Source organism: Strix uralensis, chromosome 1 (genome assembly GCF_047716275.1).
Source record: "Strix uralensis isolate ZFMK-TIS-50842 chromosome 1, bStrUra1, whole genome shotgun sequence".
NCBI lineage: Eukaryota > Metazoa > Chordata > Aves > Strigiformes > Strigidae > Strix > Strix uralensis.
In genome coordinates this window covers 116,460,286-116,473,269 of record NC_133972.1, presented here as the reverse complement: position 1 = coordinate 116,473,269, position 12,984 = coordinate 116,460,286, and the positions used below count along the sequence as shown (strand labels likewise).

Here is a 12,984-nt window from a genome sequence, read left to right as displayed (position 1 = left end):
TAAAAAAATAATATGGGGGGATAATGTAGCAGCACTTACCTCTTCTATTCTTTTTTTCTCTCCAATGTAATAAAACGATATGATTATAATTGAAGAAGATACTGGGCTAATGTAGTCTAAATGCTGTTGTTTTCAAGGAATTAGAAGGCATTTATTAAATATTTAGAGTAAAATATCTTTTAAAATTCTGTGAAGATGGATATGTCAAAAGTTTGGTTTGAAAAATTCTGCTTTTATATAGCTATTAACTTAATTTTGAGGGTGTCTGAAAATAGGTAGTTAACATGTCCATAGAGAGCAGTATTGTTTCAGGCATATGCTCTTTAAAAGCTCTGTCATAGTTTAGTTTGCTTCATATTTCTGAATACAGGAACCAAAATTAGATTGATTACAAATAACTAAAAAGAAACTATTTTTAAATTTGATCCAAGTTTAGTCATGTTTTTAAAAAAATGCTGAAAACAAAGGTATTTTTCCCATTTTGAAACAGGTAGTAGTTTTTGCAGGGTTTTCTGCAGTATGTAGTGGTTTTTCAGACTTCAGATTGTGGACTCAGTTGATTATGTGGTAAATTTAGTTTTCACTGGAGAGGTGGGATGTGTACAGCTCTGCTGATTCAGAGAAAAGCTGGAGAATGCTGCTGAGGCACCCTGATTCATTTTATTATTTTTCTAAGTGTCACGATTTTGGGAATTGCAACCTGTGCCTTTTAAAAGATCGAGTTTTGTGATACGCAAAGTACCACATATTGAACAGAGACTAATATTGAATGTTGGCTGCTGTTCTGTAGTGATGAATCTGCTTATGAATGGCTGCAGAAAGTTTAAAGGTTATTATCTTGTGTTTGTTTACTTTGTAAAGATAAGATTTCAGAGAAAATCGAAGGGCACTGTCTGGAATTCCCAGTCACTGCAGTTCCGTGGAGAGCATCGATCCCTTCCTAGAGGTTGCCGGGGACTCATTATCTCCCTGTTCATTGTAGACTGCTGATGAAATCTCCAATATTTCAGGTTTGCGATTCTTTTATTGTTGTTTTGGCAGTTTGTCAAAATTAAATGGCTTAACCAAATCAATATGCTGTCTTGCTCGTTAACATCTGCATTTCACATGTCCAGATTTTTTTCATTTTGAATGTAGTCAGAATGGAATGAACCACAATGATGACAAAAAGAGCCTTTTTGGCCTCTGAAGCTCTTAGACTGTAAGGAACTTTCCGGAAAATAAACTCCTCTCTCAGTTATGCAATCACAGCTTCCACCAGGATCAGTGATAATTGCACACATGTGCCCATGGGTACGAATCTGTCGCTAAAGAATAGATGCAGCAGGGTCAGAGACAGAATATAAGCTACGATGATCATGAACTTTACTTAATTTAGAACAACAATTTGTGTATTTGGCTGTGTTTATTAGTGAGACAATTAATTGCATAGTTAAGAATAAATAAATTACTTCCTCTCTGTTGTGATGGCCTCTCTTTCCATGGGGTGACTGAGCTTTTCACACCAATTTAAGTTGTGGGGATATGTGTCTTTAGATACATGTTTATCATTAGCTGAAATAACACAGCTGTTAAGAAAAGGTTTATTGCCATACTTGTTCTGCATGCTAAGCACATTCTGTGTACATGTCAAACAAAATGCCAATTTAATAGGCCCCCTCAGAGTTTCCGAAGGAGTGATGATGAAAGTTTGGCAAGTTGACTTGCGCTGTTCTGTATAAAATCTGCACGGCCATTATCTACCAGACACTTGCAATATGAAAAACGCCAATGGTGTTTTTACATTCTTAAGAGTCTAATAAGCTACACATGTCAAAACTGTAAAGTTGAATTATCTTAAGTGTGTATGAATATGGCAATACAGTTTTCTTTTCTTATTCATGGGGAGTTATTCCTAATCTTAATTATAAATAAATAGCATTGGAAATATTTAAATATAGTACATGTATTTAACATTTCAGTGGCATACAGTGGGGTGGGCAAGGGTATGTGTTTTGGAAATGTCTTCCTGTGAGTGGCCCAGGCTGGGAGCAGCAGAGACTTGAGAGGCACCCTGCCTGTTACAGCTCTGCCACGTGCTGTGGGTACTTGCTTTCAGTGTGACCCCAGTGACGCTTTGAACTAGCAAAATCTAGTACAGGGATTTAGTCATCATTTGTTCTACTAAGAAACAATGTGGAACTGAAAATTGCACTTAGTCCTTATTTTACTCTGTTGCAGTTGAAAATAATTTCATGCCTTTCTTTTAATCACAAATGTGGTTCTGTAAGAACTTGAATCTTGCTGCTCTGCTAAGCATAAAACCCAAACCAAACCAAAAAACACCAACCTTTTTTTTTAATCAAATCATGAAATTAAAAAACAAATGTACTTTTGCTTCTTTTTGCTTCTTTTCTGTTCATTGAACTATTGGAATTAAAGTTTTTTTTCTACCTTTCTCTGTCACCATGTGGAATATTTTTGTAATCTGTAAACTGTGTTTTACTACCCAGAGCTATTTGTAGTATTTCTGAACGACCACTGATTTAGCTGAATTATTGTCTGAATTGAGAAGTCATACTACATGGGAAAATACAAAATCCTCATTAAAATTAGGAGACATTAATTTGATTTCAGTTTGTTTTGAGCAGAAACGTAAGGGAAGTAAATAAAAGGAAAATGGCTTGGTTTAGACACAGCTGTCTACATCCTTACCTGACACCCCAATAATAAATACAGCAGGTTGGCAAATTCGTATTGTCAGATGTATCGTACAGTGGTGAAAAGCTGTCTGTCCTTTGCAGAATAGATGGAGCCCAGTGCAAATGGTCAGGACGATACCCTACTTCTCCTTCTGCTGTCAGTTTACTTTTTGCTTCATTTAACTATCCAACCTCTGCAGCCACACTGGAATAGGAGCTTTTCACAAAATAAACCTTTCCTCTTTCCAGGCAGCATCTGAAGTATGTAATAATACACTTTGTAATTTCCCTTTTTACCTCACATCAGATGACGGTTTGAAGAGCTCAGGCTGAGGGAGAGGGAAATTCAGGCTAACGTTTTTCACAGAGTTTATTTTGGGCATCAGCTTTGGGTGCCAAGCTTCAGAGGGAGGCTTTGACTTAAAGAGAAATCCTGTGCTCTTACCTTGTGCTTGCTTGGATTCAGCACCTCTGTCAGGCTTTAAATGTTTTAGACTGAGTACCCCAATTTAGTTATTCTTTTTGATAAACTGACTTACATGGGGTGCCAGCGGTCAAATGAACCCACCCAGAATCAGGCAAAGGGAAGAGTTGTCTGAATGCCCAATTTTGTGCTTAGCTTTCAATACTGTCTTCTTGGGCCTCTCAGAAAATCTCTGTAATGACAAGGCAGGAAATCTTTTAACCAGACCTGAATATCTTTTAACCATCTTTTAACCATAACCTGAACCTGTCCCTGTTTTTAATGCCTTCCAGGCTAGGTAATCTTAAATAGTGTTTTTCATATTTGAGTTTCCTGAATGTGCTGCCTTTCTTTTTTTGCTTTGTTTATTCAATCCAAGTTCATATTTGAAAAATAAAGAGTAAATAATGGAGTATTTTCAAAATATGAAGTACTTACAAAATATGGACAATTTTGTCACCACAATGACATGTTTATGCTGATGTATCTCTACTGCAATCAATTAAGTTTTTCTGTAAGTGAGGAATAATTTAATCAGGATTACTGAGTTCACAGGATAGCTAAAATACTTCCACAGTACGCCTGTGAAGTATATGATACTTCCATGAAGCCAAATGTGAATGTTTCCATTATAAGGTAATGGAGAGCGATGACTGATCAACGTGCTTAATTTTAATATTTTTTCTCTGTTGATCCCTGATCAGATAATTGCTCAACAAAGTCGCAATACCAGCAAAACATAGCTATGTTATTCTTAAGGGAAAGGTAGCTTTTGATATTTGAAATGTCAGTCCTCCAGATGTATAACACTTCTGCTAGCAGTTAGGAATTAACTACCTCTCAACCCGCCCTGGAAATTAGTGATGTTAATCTACCTAAGCACAGCAGCACAAAACCTCTCCCTTTACCCAGTTTTGTTCTCCCATCCCTGCTCTAAATGTTACCAGGATTTGTATGATTATGGTAAAGATTTTCTTTGAAAATGCAGTAATACAACTTAGGCACAGTTGGAAAGAGGTTAATTTGTTTTCAATTACTAGCTGCTTTTCCACTCTCATGGGACTAAAATCTTTGCTCCTGGTAAGTTACAACTGAAAATTAGATGGACTGGGGGGGGGGCTACTAAAAAAAATGAAAAAAAAAAAGAAAATAATTAACTTCAAATTACTGAATTTAGCTAAGTTGGGATGGCAGTGTCCTGTTAAGGCCACAGTATGAAGCAAAACCTTGTTTAAGCAGCTGCAGGAAGCTTGCACTTTCCTGTAGTGTGTCTCCACTTTGAAATTTTTGTACTCGTTTGCTGGCTGCTTTTTTTGTGTTGTAGTAATGATAAGCAGTCCTGACTTGGGAAGTGGGGACCTTACTAATAAATAGCAAGATTAAAAGAAAAAAGCGTGTTTTACACTTGTTTAACTAATGGCTGTGTGACTGTAAATTGTATTGTAAGCTTGAATTCTGACAGCAGGTAACAGTCAAGTGCAGTTGCATTATTGTAGTCTGAAAATGTAAAATGTGGGTGCTTTTAGTTACCTGGAAGTGTTGTATTTTGTTGAAGAAGCCAGTTGTTTGCTCTTGCTGTTTGCTGCAGGAATAGAGAGCTGATGCCTTAGCAGGGAGAAAAATAACTGGAGGAAATGTTGGATGAAAAAATACTTTATATATTGATGTATGTGGTAGCATGAGTGTTTGAGGTCAGTATTATTCAAGGAATTGGCCAGTTAGATGCTGGCTGTGATGTTTTTTTGCTCACAAAAAACTTGTCATGAAACCCTTTAATCACATCATCTCTAGGTATCCACAAGTTTTTTATGGAGAAATATTTACAAAGGTGAATGATTTAAAACGACCTTTAAGAAGACCTTTCATAGCCAAGAAATATGCATACTTGCTAGTGAGTATCATCATGTGCACATTTCTATGTCACTTTTGCATTAATATTAGTGATTTTTCCTTTTCGCCAGTAATGTTGCAGAGTTACAGGCAGCCAGTTGTATATTGGCAACATTCCTCTAAAACAGACTTAGATAGGAGAAAAGTCTTCATTTTTTCTGGGAAGGGAAAAACATCTCTTCTGCAGAACATTGTGATTCATCTCGGCTGTACTCGGTGAAGCCAGCCAGCAGGAAGCTGCTGAGCTGCTGAAACTTTTCTGCATAAGCTTTCAGCTCCGAAAAATACTTTTCTGCTCCTTGATTGGGGTATTGTTGTTCTTAGTCATCAGAGCCCAGGATCTCACCAGGCACCTCTGCCATATGTGTAAGAACACAACTTACTGCTGGGGGAAAAACTAGCTGAAACGTAGGTTTTGTTTAAGTGCTGGAAAGTTGTTAGTCATTCTTACCACCTCTGACTGTAAAGTGTCATGAAGTAGTATCCATTTCTTTTGAAAACTCTCTCCCTTGCTTATAAGTCTCCCCTGTGGACTTACAGTGAAAAGCAGCTGTTGAAAACGCCAAAGATTTTGTCCTCTGGTAGCCTGGTGTCAGTTCAAGGAGGAGACGATCTTTCAGCAGGTGAAAGAGGCTGCTAAAAGCTTATGGGGGTTCTGTGCTTGGTAACTTCTTCTGCCACGGGCACTGAAGGTTTTCTTGTGTTTCAGCTGAGGAAAGCTGAAGAATAAGTGGATTTGTGCATGTGCATTTAGAGATGACCTATGAGAAACGTAAGGCAAAAAATAAAAAAAATGCTAGGAGGGCCGCATGATCTTTCTGTGGGTCAGTGTACAATGACTGTAAGCCCCAGGATTTTCATTTCAACACTAGGTAGCACCTAATAACATGTTACAACATCATATGACCCTGGGGTATGGGGCCAGTATTACAGCCATAGCTGTCTGCGATGTTTATTGTCCTGCTTTCTGTTGCTAGTTAAGAAATACATCAACTGCCTCACTTCTTGATAGTGATACCAGTAGACAGTCTCTGTTTCTTCAGTATGTAGAGCTCTACCAGCTGCTTTAGGCAGTCCAGAGATAGTTTTATTAACATCATGTCTAAATTAGTTGCTTTCATGACATGGACTTGATCTGAAGTGAATGTCTTTGCAGTCGTATGGGAACAAGGGCCGTTCTGCTTCTTAACTTGTCCTCTCATGCTGCGTAAAGCACCGTGTGGTTTAGAGAAACTCAAATCATGAATGGGCACATGAAGATTTTGAACCAAGTTTTTGTGATAAAGATGTGTCAGGTGGCTCAATTCTCATTAGTTTCTAATCAATGCAGTTCTTATTGAGCAGATCTGAGGCTGGACAGCCTGTGGCTCAGAGCTTGGTGCTGGTCTTTCATAGGTCTAGCTGGAAGGGAGGGTATGGGAATATGGCGTCTGGTTGGCTGTAGTTGCAGGGAACTGTCATCTCAGACACTCTTCAGTGAGAGAAGAAGCAGCAAGCTTTCTCGGGGTTTATGATCTCCATAGGTCGGCTCTGACAAGAATGCCGCAAGCTGTCTTCTATTTTTGGTCACTCCCTAAATTAGTAAAGAAATCATTGACCCTTGGGCTTTACCTTGTAACACTGAATGCTTGAAATCTTACATTTGATGTTTGAAAGCCCGACAGGGGACCTTCTCAGGATTTACGTTCTGCTTCAAGTTTCTGTTATTTCAGTGGTGACCCTGAAAAACCATCATTTTATAAGCAGAGAGCAGACACCTGCTCCACATCTGTTCCTTCTGTTCATCTGACTTCTGAAGCTCTTCTCATGTTGTTACAGTTACCCATCTTTTGTGCTCCTTGCCAAAAAGTTTGTGGTTCTCGATTGTCATTTCAGGAAACAAAAGGATAGCGAGAAATCTCCTGTGACTAGCAAGGTAATGTTAGTTGTGGCTTTTGATGGTATTACTTCTACTGCAGAGCATCTTACAGCCTCAGGCATTTGGGTACTTTTGATTTCTCTCCTGAGCTCTCAAACCATTTTTCTATTCTGCTGGAGCATCAGAGAGGCAGATGGGCAATACTGTATCCTCCTAAGGTCTGTTTTAGCTGCAATATATGAAACAGAAATGTATTCTTGGCCTTCTTTCTTGTCCCCTACTCTTACAGTAGCTTAAATATTAGAAAGAAAAAAACAGTAACATGTTCAGGGGATTCAGTGCTTATAATTTTCTTTGTGAAATGCTTATTGAAAGTATCAAAAATTCAAACAATTATCCTTGGTATCCTAAGTGTATCTTTGCAATTTACACAAGTGATTTTGTCAGGATTCATTGCTTTGTAATCCATAATCCAGTTGAAAATCTGGTAGCACTTATCTGTGTGGAAAGCAGAAAGTCTTTTCTAACTTTGTGGTGGCTAGTAAAAAGTGATGCAAACCACTGTCACGTTTTCTAAATCAAATCTCTTGAGAATTCAGTTCCTCTATAGTTCTCTGTGACTGACCTTATCCCTGGGCATTTAGTGAGTGTTAGGTGGAGGTTTAATGCATCTGAAGGATGTGTAAGACTGAGCTGGATAAAGGTGCTTGTGTTTCTGGGATACAGCCTGGATTGTTTCGTGTTTGACAGAGGAGATGTTCTGCAAGTAACTGCCCTGGTTTGTGGCAGTAGTTCTTTTGGCAGACATAGATTGAGTGAATGCAGTGCAAGACAGAATTCCACTGAACTGGTTCTGAACTTCTAAAAAATACTGTTTGATAAAGCATGGATGCTCACGTAGATGAACTGTCTCAATAAAAAATTATAAGATAAAATAAGTGTTAGTTTTAAGGAGATACTGTGCAGCAGCATCTTTAGCTAACTGGAAGTATGTAGCCTGCATTTCAAATTGAAGAAGTAATGAAGCCAAAGGTAGAATACTCTTGTCCATTGGGTTTTGGATGGCAAGTGTGTCTGAAAGCTGTGATCTTTTGTGATGCCAGGATTATTAAAAAAAAGCATCATGCGATTGACCTCTTGTGCCTTCATCAGTTAGCCGTGTGGATCAAAAGAGTGCCAGCCAGCCATGCAAGGAATGTTTTTAAAGTGTCCTGGAGTTTGAAAACTTAGCATTAATAGGTGTTGTCTTTTAGATATCTTTTAGTTTAAAACTAACTTATCTAAAATGTTCAGATGAGTTCAGCCCTAACTTACTAAACATTCTTGAGTTCCTTCCCTTGCAGGGCAATATACCTGGGGTTTAGCTACATGTATCTTTACTTTGTTAGCTACAACTTCCAGTGACTACAGTGACCCAACAAACTTCTTCTGAGGCAAGACGTTGTCTAATTGAAAAGACAGGACCCAGGCTGAACAGGATTTTACCTGCCTGTTAGTCCTGCCGAAACCTGTGTTTATCCTAGGGTCTGGAGGGTGTGTGTTGTTCATGGACTGTCCTGGATCTTCAAGGATGTCCCTTTATCCATCTGAAAAATGATGTGTTCCAGTTCTTCGTGGGTTATTTCTGCGGTTGTAAGCAAGGGAGTGGAGTGTGGCATGGGTGCCAAAGACTGCTCTGGCTTCTCATAAGTGCTAACCACTGCTCCTATGTGTCTGTTTTCCTGCATCATATATTCTAACACCTGGATGAGTTTAACTCTTTGTAATTATATGACAAGTAACACTAGTTTTCTTTTGTATGAAACAGTAGTCATTATAGAAATGAGTCACGGTACCATGAATGGCAGTACTCAATAGCTTGTCAAACATTAGACCTTATATCGTGGAAAGGAAAAAGCCTGGTTCAGAATCTAAAGAGGGAGAGCAGTATCTAAACAGTGATAAGTTAAACAAAAAATTAGGAAAGACAGGCTGGATGATAAGTGTAGGAAAGGCAGATGAATCACTTGAGTTGATGAGAATGACAGACTCTGTGTCATAGCAAATGCCTGCTCCATGAACAAAAGAATTAACAAGGTAGTAAATGTTGTAAACACATCTTATATAAGACCTAGTGTTTCATGTTAAAGAAAGGTTTATTGTGATTTTCATAATGAAATTTGCATGAAGAAGAAAGGGATTTTTAAATAAAAGCTTTGCCCAGTGCTTCAGTGCCACAAGAAGACTTAATTGAAAAAAAATTAATTTAATTTTGGAGTAAATTTGACTCATCCTTTAAAAAAAATTGCTATGGTGATAGCAAATTAAGCGTACAGAGTGTGCAGGTTATTCATAAAGTCAAAGAGACAGGTCACTTCAAACTGTAGAGAATAATAAAGATTAAAATGCTATAACATTAATTTTCCAAGTGTAAGCACTGTAGTGTGTGATAAGAAGGAGCTGCATGATAAGATCAAGCCTTATAAAGCTCTACAATAACTACTGCAACCAGTAGGAAAGGCTACTGTTTACTGTTAGAGCATTTTTTATTAATATATATTGAAATATTGGTTGTTTCCACGTGGATGAATCTGTCTTGCATTAGCTGAGACACTTGTCGCAGGATACCAAAATCTGTGTAAGCATAAATAAACAAACATAATCAGTCAAGATCACTGCATCACAAAATTTACTTTGTTTATTTTGGCAAGTCTGCTTAGTTTTAACAAGTATGGTCCCAAACTTGAACCCTGGGTCTAAAATCCTTAAGAAAAACCTGAATTGGAATTTGGACTTCACAGATTTTGTTTTCCTAGTTAGAAAATGATTCCAGACTTCGGCCTGGGCTGCATACTTATTCATGAGAAGGTAACAACCCTTTTATATTAGGTGTTATATAAACATGTGTCAAAGACCCAGCATTATTTTTTATTGAGCTGCAAATAACATGTGCAGTTTGGAGTCAGTTTTTTTATTTACTGAGTGCTGCTGGCGTGCTGATCCCCAAACTGAATAGACAAGAGAGGGTCTGAGCTGAGAGGAACATGCGAGCTTTCAACAAGAGGAAAAATGGCCGAAAAATACTCAGCTGCCTTTTTCCTCTTCCTTTGCCTGTCAGCCTTCCTGACTGAAATAGACTGTGTGTAAGAGGCGCTGTCTTTAACAGGTAATTCCTGTAAGGTAGGTATCATTGTCTGGGGTATGGCGAGGGAGCGGAGAGTCTTAAGGAACCTGTAGCCCCTGAAAGTGCTGGGAGAAGAGAATCTGCCTGGTTGTCTGCAAGGGCATTTGACAGCAAGGGCATCCTTCCCGAGGTGCTCACTGTTGTAAAGCTCTCCCAGTCCTTGGTTGTTGGTGGGAATGTGGGACTAGTTGACCTTTCATTTCAGGGATTTTCTGTGTTGTACTCTAAGCATCTGGAACTCTTCCATGGTCTCAAATAGAAATGATTGCCTTCATAAGCAGGTTTTGTAAATATAAGTCCTAACCAGCATTATGGACTTTTTTTCCTTCAAAGGACGAGTAAAAAGTGCTGAGGCTGCACCTGGAGTTTGAAAAAGAGGATGTTGAATCTGATGTAGAATTTCCTGGTGGAATTTGGCTTGAAAATGACAGAATTTGGACCTAATTTGTAGCAAAACCAAACATAACTCAGGAAGGGTAGTAGTTATCGGTACACATGAATCCAGCTCTTAAGGTGGTTACAATTTGCCATTTTTTCCTATTTATTGTGGATTTTTTCCCAATCTGGAGTACACCAGTGGAATTTATGTGGCTATAGTGCTTTCTGTACTAATTCTGCAAAGCTAGTTAAACTTTTCTTTTTTAGCATAATATTGGTGGCATTGATAGTAAGTACAAATGAGGAAGCAGATGAGAGGTTTTGAAACATCAGATTAGAATAATCACAATGTAAACATGTAATACACCAGAATAATCAAATGGTTTTCCAGTCTTAGGATTTTTCTTACTGATTGCATTAACCTTTCTTCCAAATGTAGGTGGGATAGCCTGATGCCTGCCTTGGTAGTTTTATGGTTTTACATGATCAATTGTTAACTTTCTTACTCAGAAGCCAGTAATTTGTAATGCGACTCCTTTAAAGGCTCTTTTTGATCCCTTTTTTCCAAGAGCAGTTGGCATTATTTTTTATACTGTCTTTTCAGGTAATACGTTTTTATAAAAGACTGTTGGAAAAATTTTGCTGGTTTCCCATTTATGGCTTGCACTGTAGTTGCCAGGAAATTAGATTGGTACTATGGGCTTGTATAATGCTTAATTTTTTGCCCCTCAGCTTTCTGTCATATGATGTAGTCTCATATTCAAATACTGAAGAGAGGAAAATAATTTCAAGCTTTTTAATATCACCCTTCTCTTCACTGGAAGGAGAAAAGGAAAAATCTTCTGCACGCATAGAAGTGAATAGAGAATTTTCAGCACACCAAGTTAATTTTTTCTAATGTTTGCTTTTTAATCCTCGGTGAATGCCTGATTCAGAGTTTAGTGATGGGGAAAAACTTCTACGTGTGTTATTAAAGATAAATTATATTTCTGTTGCTGGGAAGGAGGTATTCAGTAGCTTGTTAAAAACTGACATTTCCTCTGCCACGTAGATTTGGTTGGTTTGTTTAATAGAGCACTTAAGTGATTTTTTATGCATTGGGATTTTCTCCAGCATTGAAGATGATTTTTTCAATTGGATTTTCAAACATTCGAAAATTTGAGTAAGAAAAGCAGCATTGTTTAGGGTCCTGGCTAGGATTTTAAAAACAGGAACAACTCGTAGTGTTCCTTATTAAATTTAATTAATTGCTACTCATGGGCAATATGGCTGAGTTATTGTTGCAGTGAGGCCAATAACTTAAAAAATTTGGAGTTCTGTATGTTCAGACCTCAGTTAGCGCTTTGCCTAAGAGTATTTTTATTATTTAAAAAAATATTTGTCGTTATTTCAAAAGGGAATTGAAGAGTATCTCACTCATGGATTTTTAAATCCTTTTGGTGTTTCCGTGGCTAAATCTTTGGCAAGAATTCAGTCAGGTTTATTGTCAGTTAAAAAAATACCTGCTTAATGGTGAGATACATGCCATTAATTTGATCTCAGTCTGTTTTCTGTTGTACAGATGTTCACATTACAAAATCATTATTGTCTACTGGTAATCAACGCTCCTATCGGAAAAGCTGATATAGGAGTGGGGAACTAAATGGGTGTCTGAAGTCTCATCTTATTCTAGAGATCATCGTTCCAAATGAGCAATAAAGGGGACTGTGTGAGGAAATGCATATTCGGTGCATCTGAGATGTCTGTTCTACAGCTAAAGGAAATACTCCAGTCTGACCGTTCACTCGCTCAGCACCAAGCCTTTATGCATTGAATAATTATTTTTAATGAATAGCATGGGGAGTTAAATCCTTATGACTTAGTTATTTCTCAAGTGAACTGAAAGTCTGTTTCCATAGTGAATGTGAACTAGTAATTTGTGATAGGAGTTTGAAGTAATGTAGTTGTGCAAACCTTTTTATGGTCAGATGAAATTTGCCAAACGTTTTAGAAAGGTTTGCATTTGATTATGAGAAAATAAATCTAAGGAGTTCATTCTGACCCTTGGCTGAAAAATGAAGTGAATATACACAGTGGCCACTCTTAAGTATTAATGTATTAAGTATGCATGCTTGGAAAATGTATAAAATGGAAGATGTACTGATCTCTTCAAGCTCTGTCCTCACTGTATGAGGCATAGTGCTCTTGGGTTTACTTACAAAATGGTGAAATGAATGTGGCTTCCCCAGGTAAAATTCCAGTCAGAGTGAAGTTATTAGCAAAATTCCCATTGAATGAGGTGGGGGCAGAATTTTGCTGAAACACAGGACACTTGAAATCCAGTGCAAGGTTAAAAAAGAAACCAAAAACCTAATTCATACTTGAAAAAGTATGTGTGTGTCTCAGACTTCATACCCTTCTTAAAATGTATTTATTTTTCTTCAAACTCACATCTCTCTTTAGACCACATTACTAAGTTAAATCAGAGTGAGCTTGTTTATAGAAATTAACTGCTCACTGTGTTCATAAAAACAATTGGTAATGCACTAATAAACACCCCTCCAGTTTGACA

The 12,984-nt window shown here is 37.7% G+C and overlaps 1 protein-coding gene across 4 annotated transcripts in view; it reads left to right on the top strand.

The window, feature by feature from the left end:
- LDLRAD4 (low density lipoprotein receptor class A domain containing 4) overlaps positions 1-12,984 on the top strand; it is a 294,721-nt gene that overhangs the window by 72,287 nt on the left and 209,450 nt on the right. The window contains exon 2 of one of the 4 annotated variants that reach the window (XM_074877778.1): positions 862-1,010. The exons of the other annotated variants lie outside the window; for them this stretch is intronic. The gene's annotated coding sequence lies outside the window, so the exon portion shown is untranslated. The remainder of the gene's footprint in view (positions 1-861; positions 1,011-12,984) is intronic. 4 annotated transcript variants of the gene reach the window in all.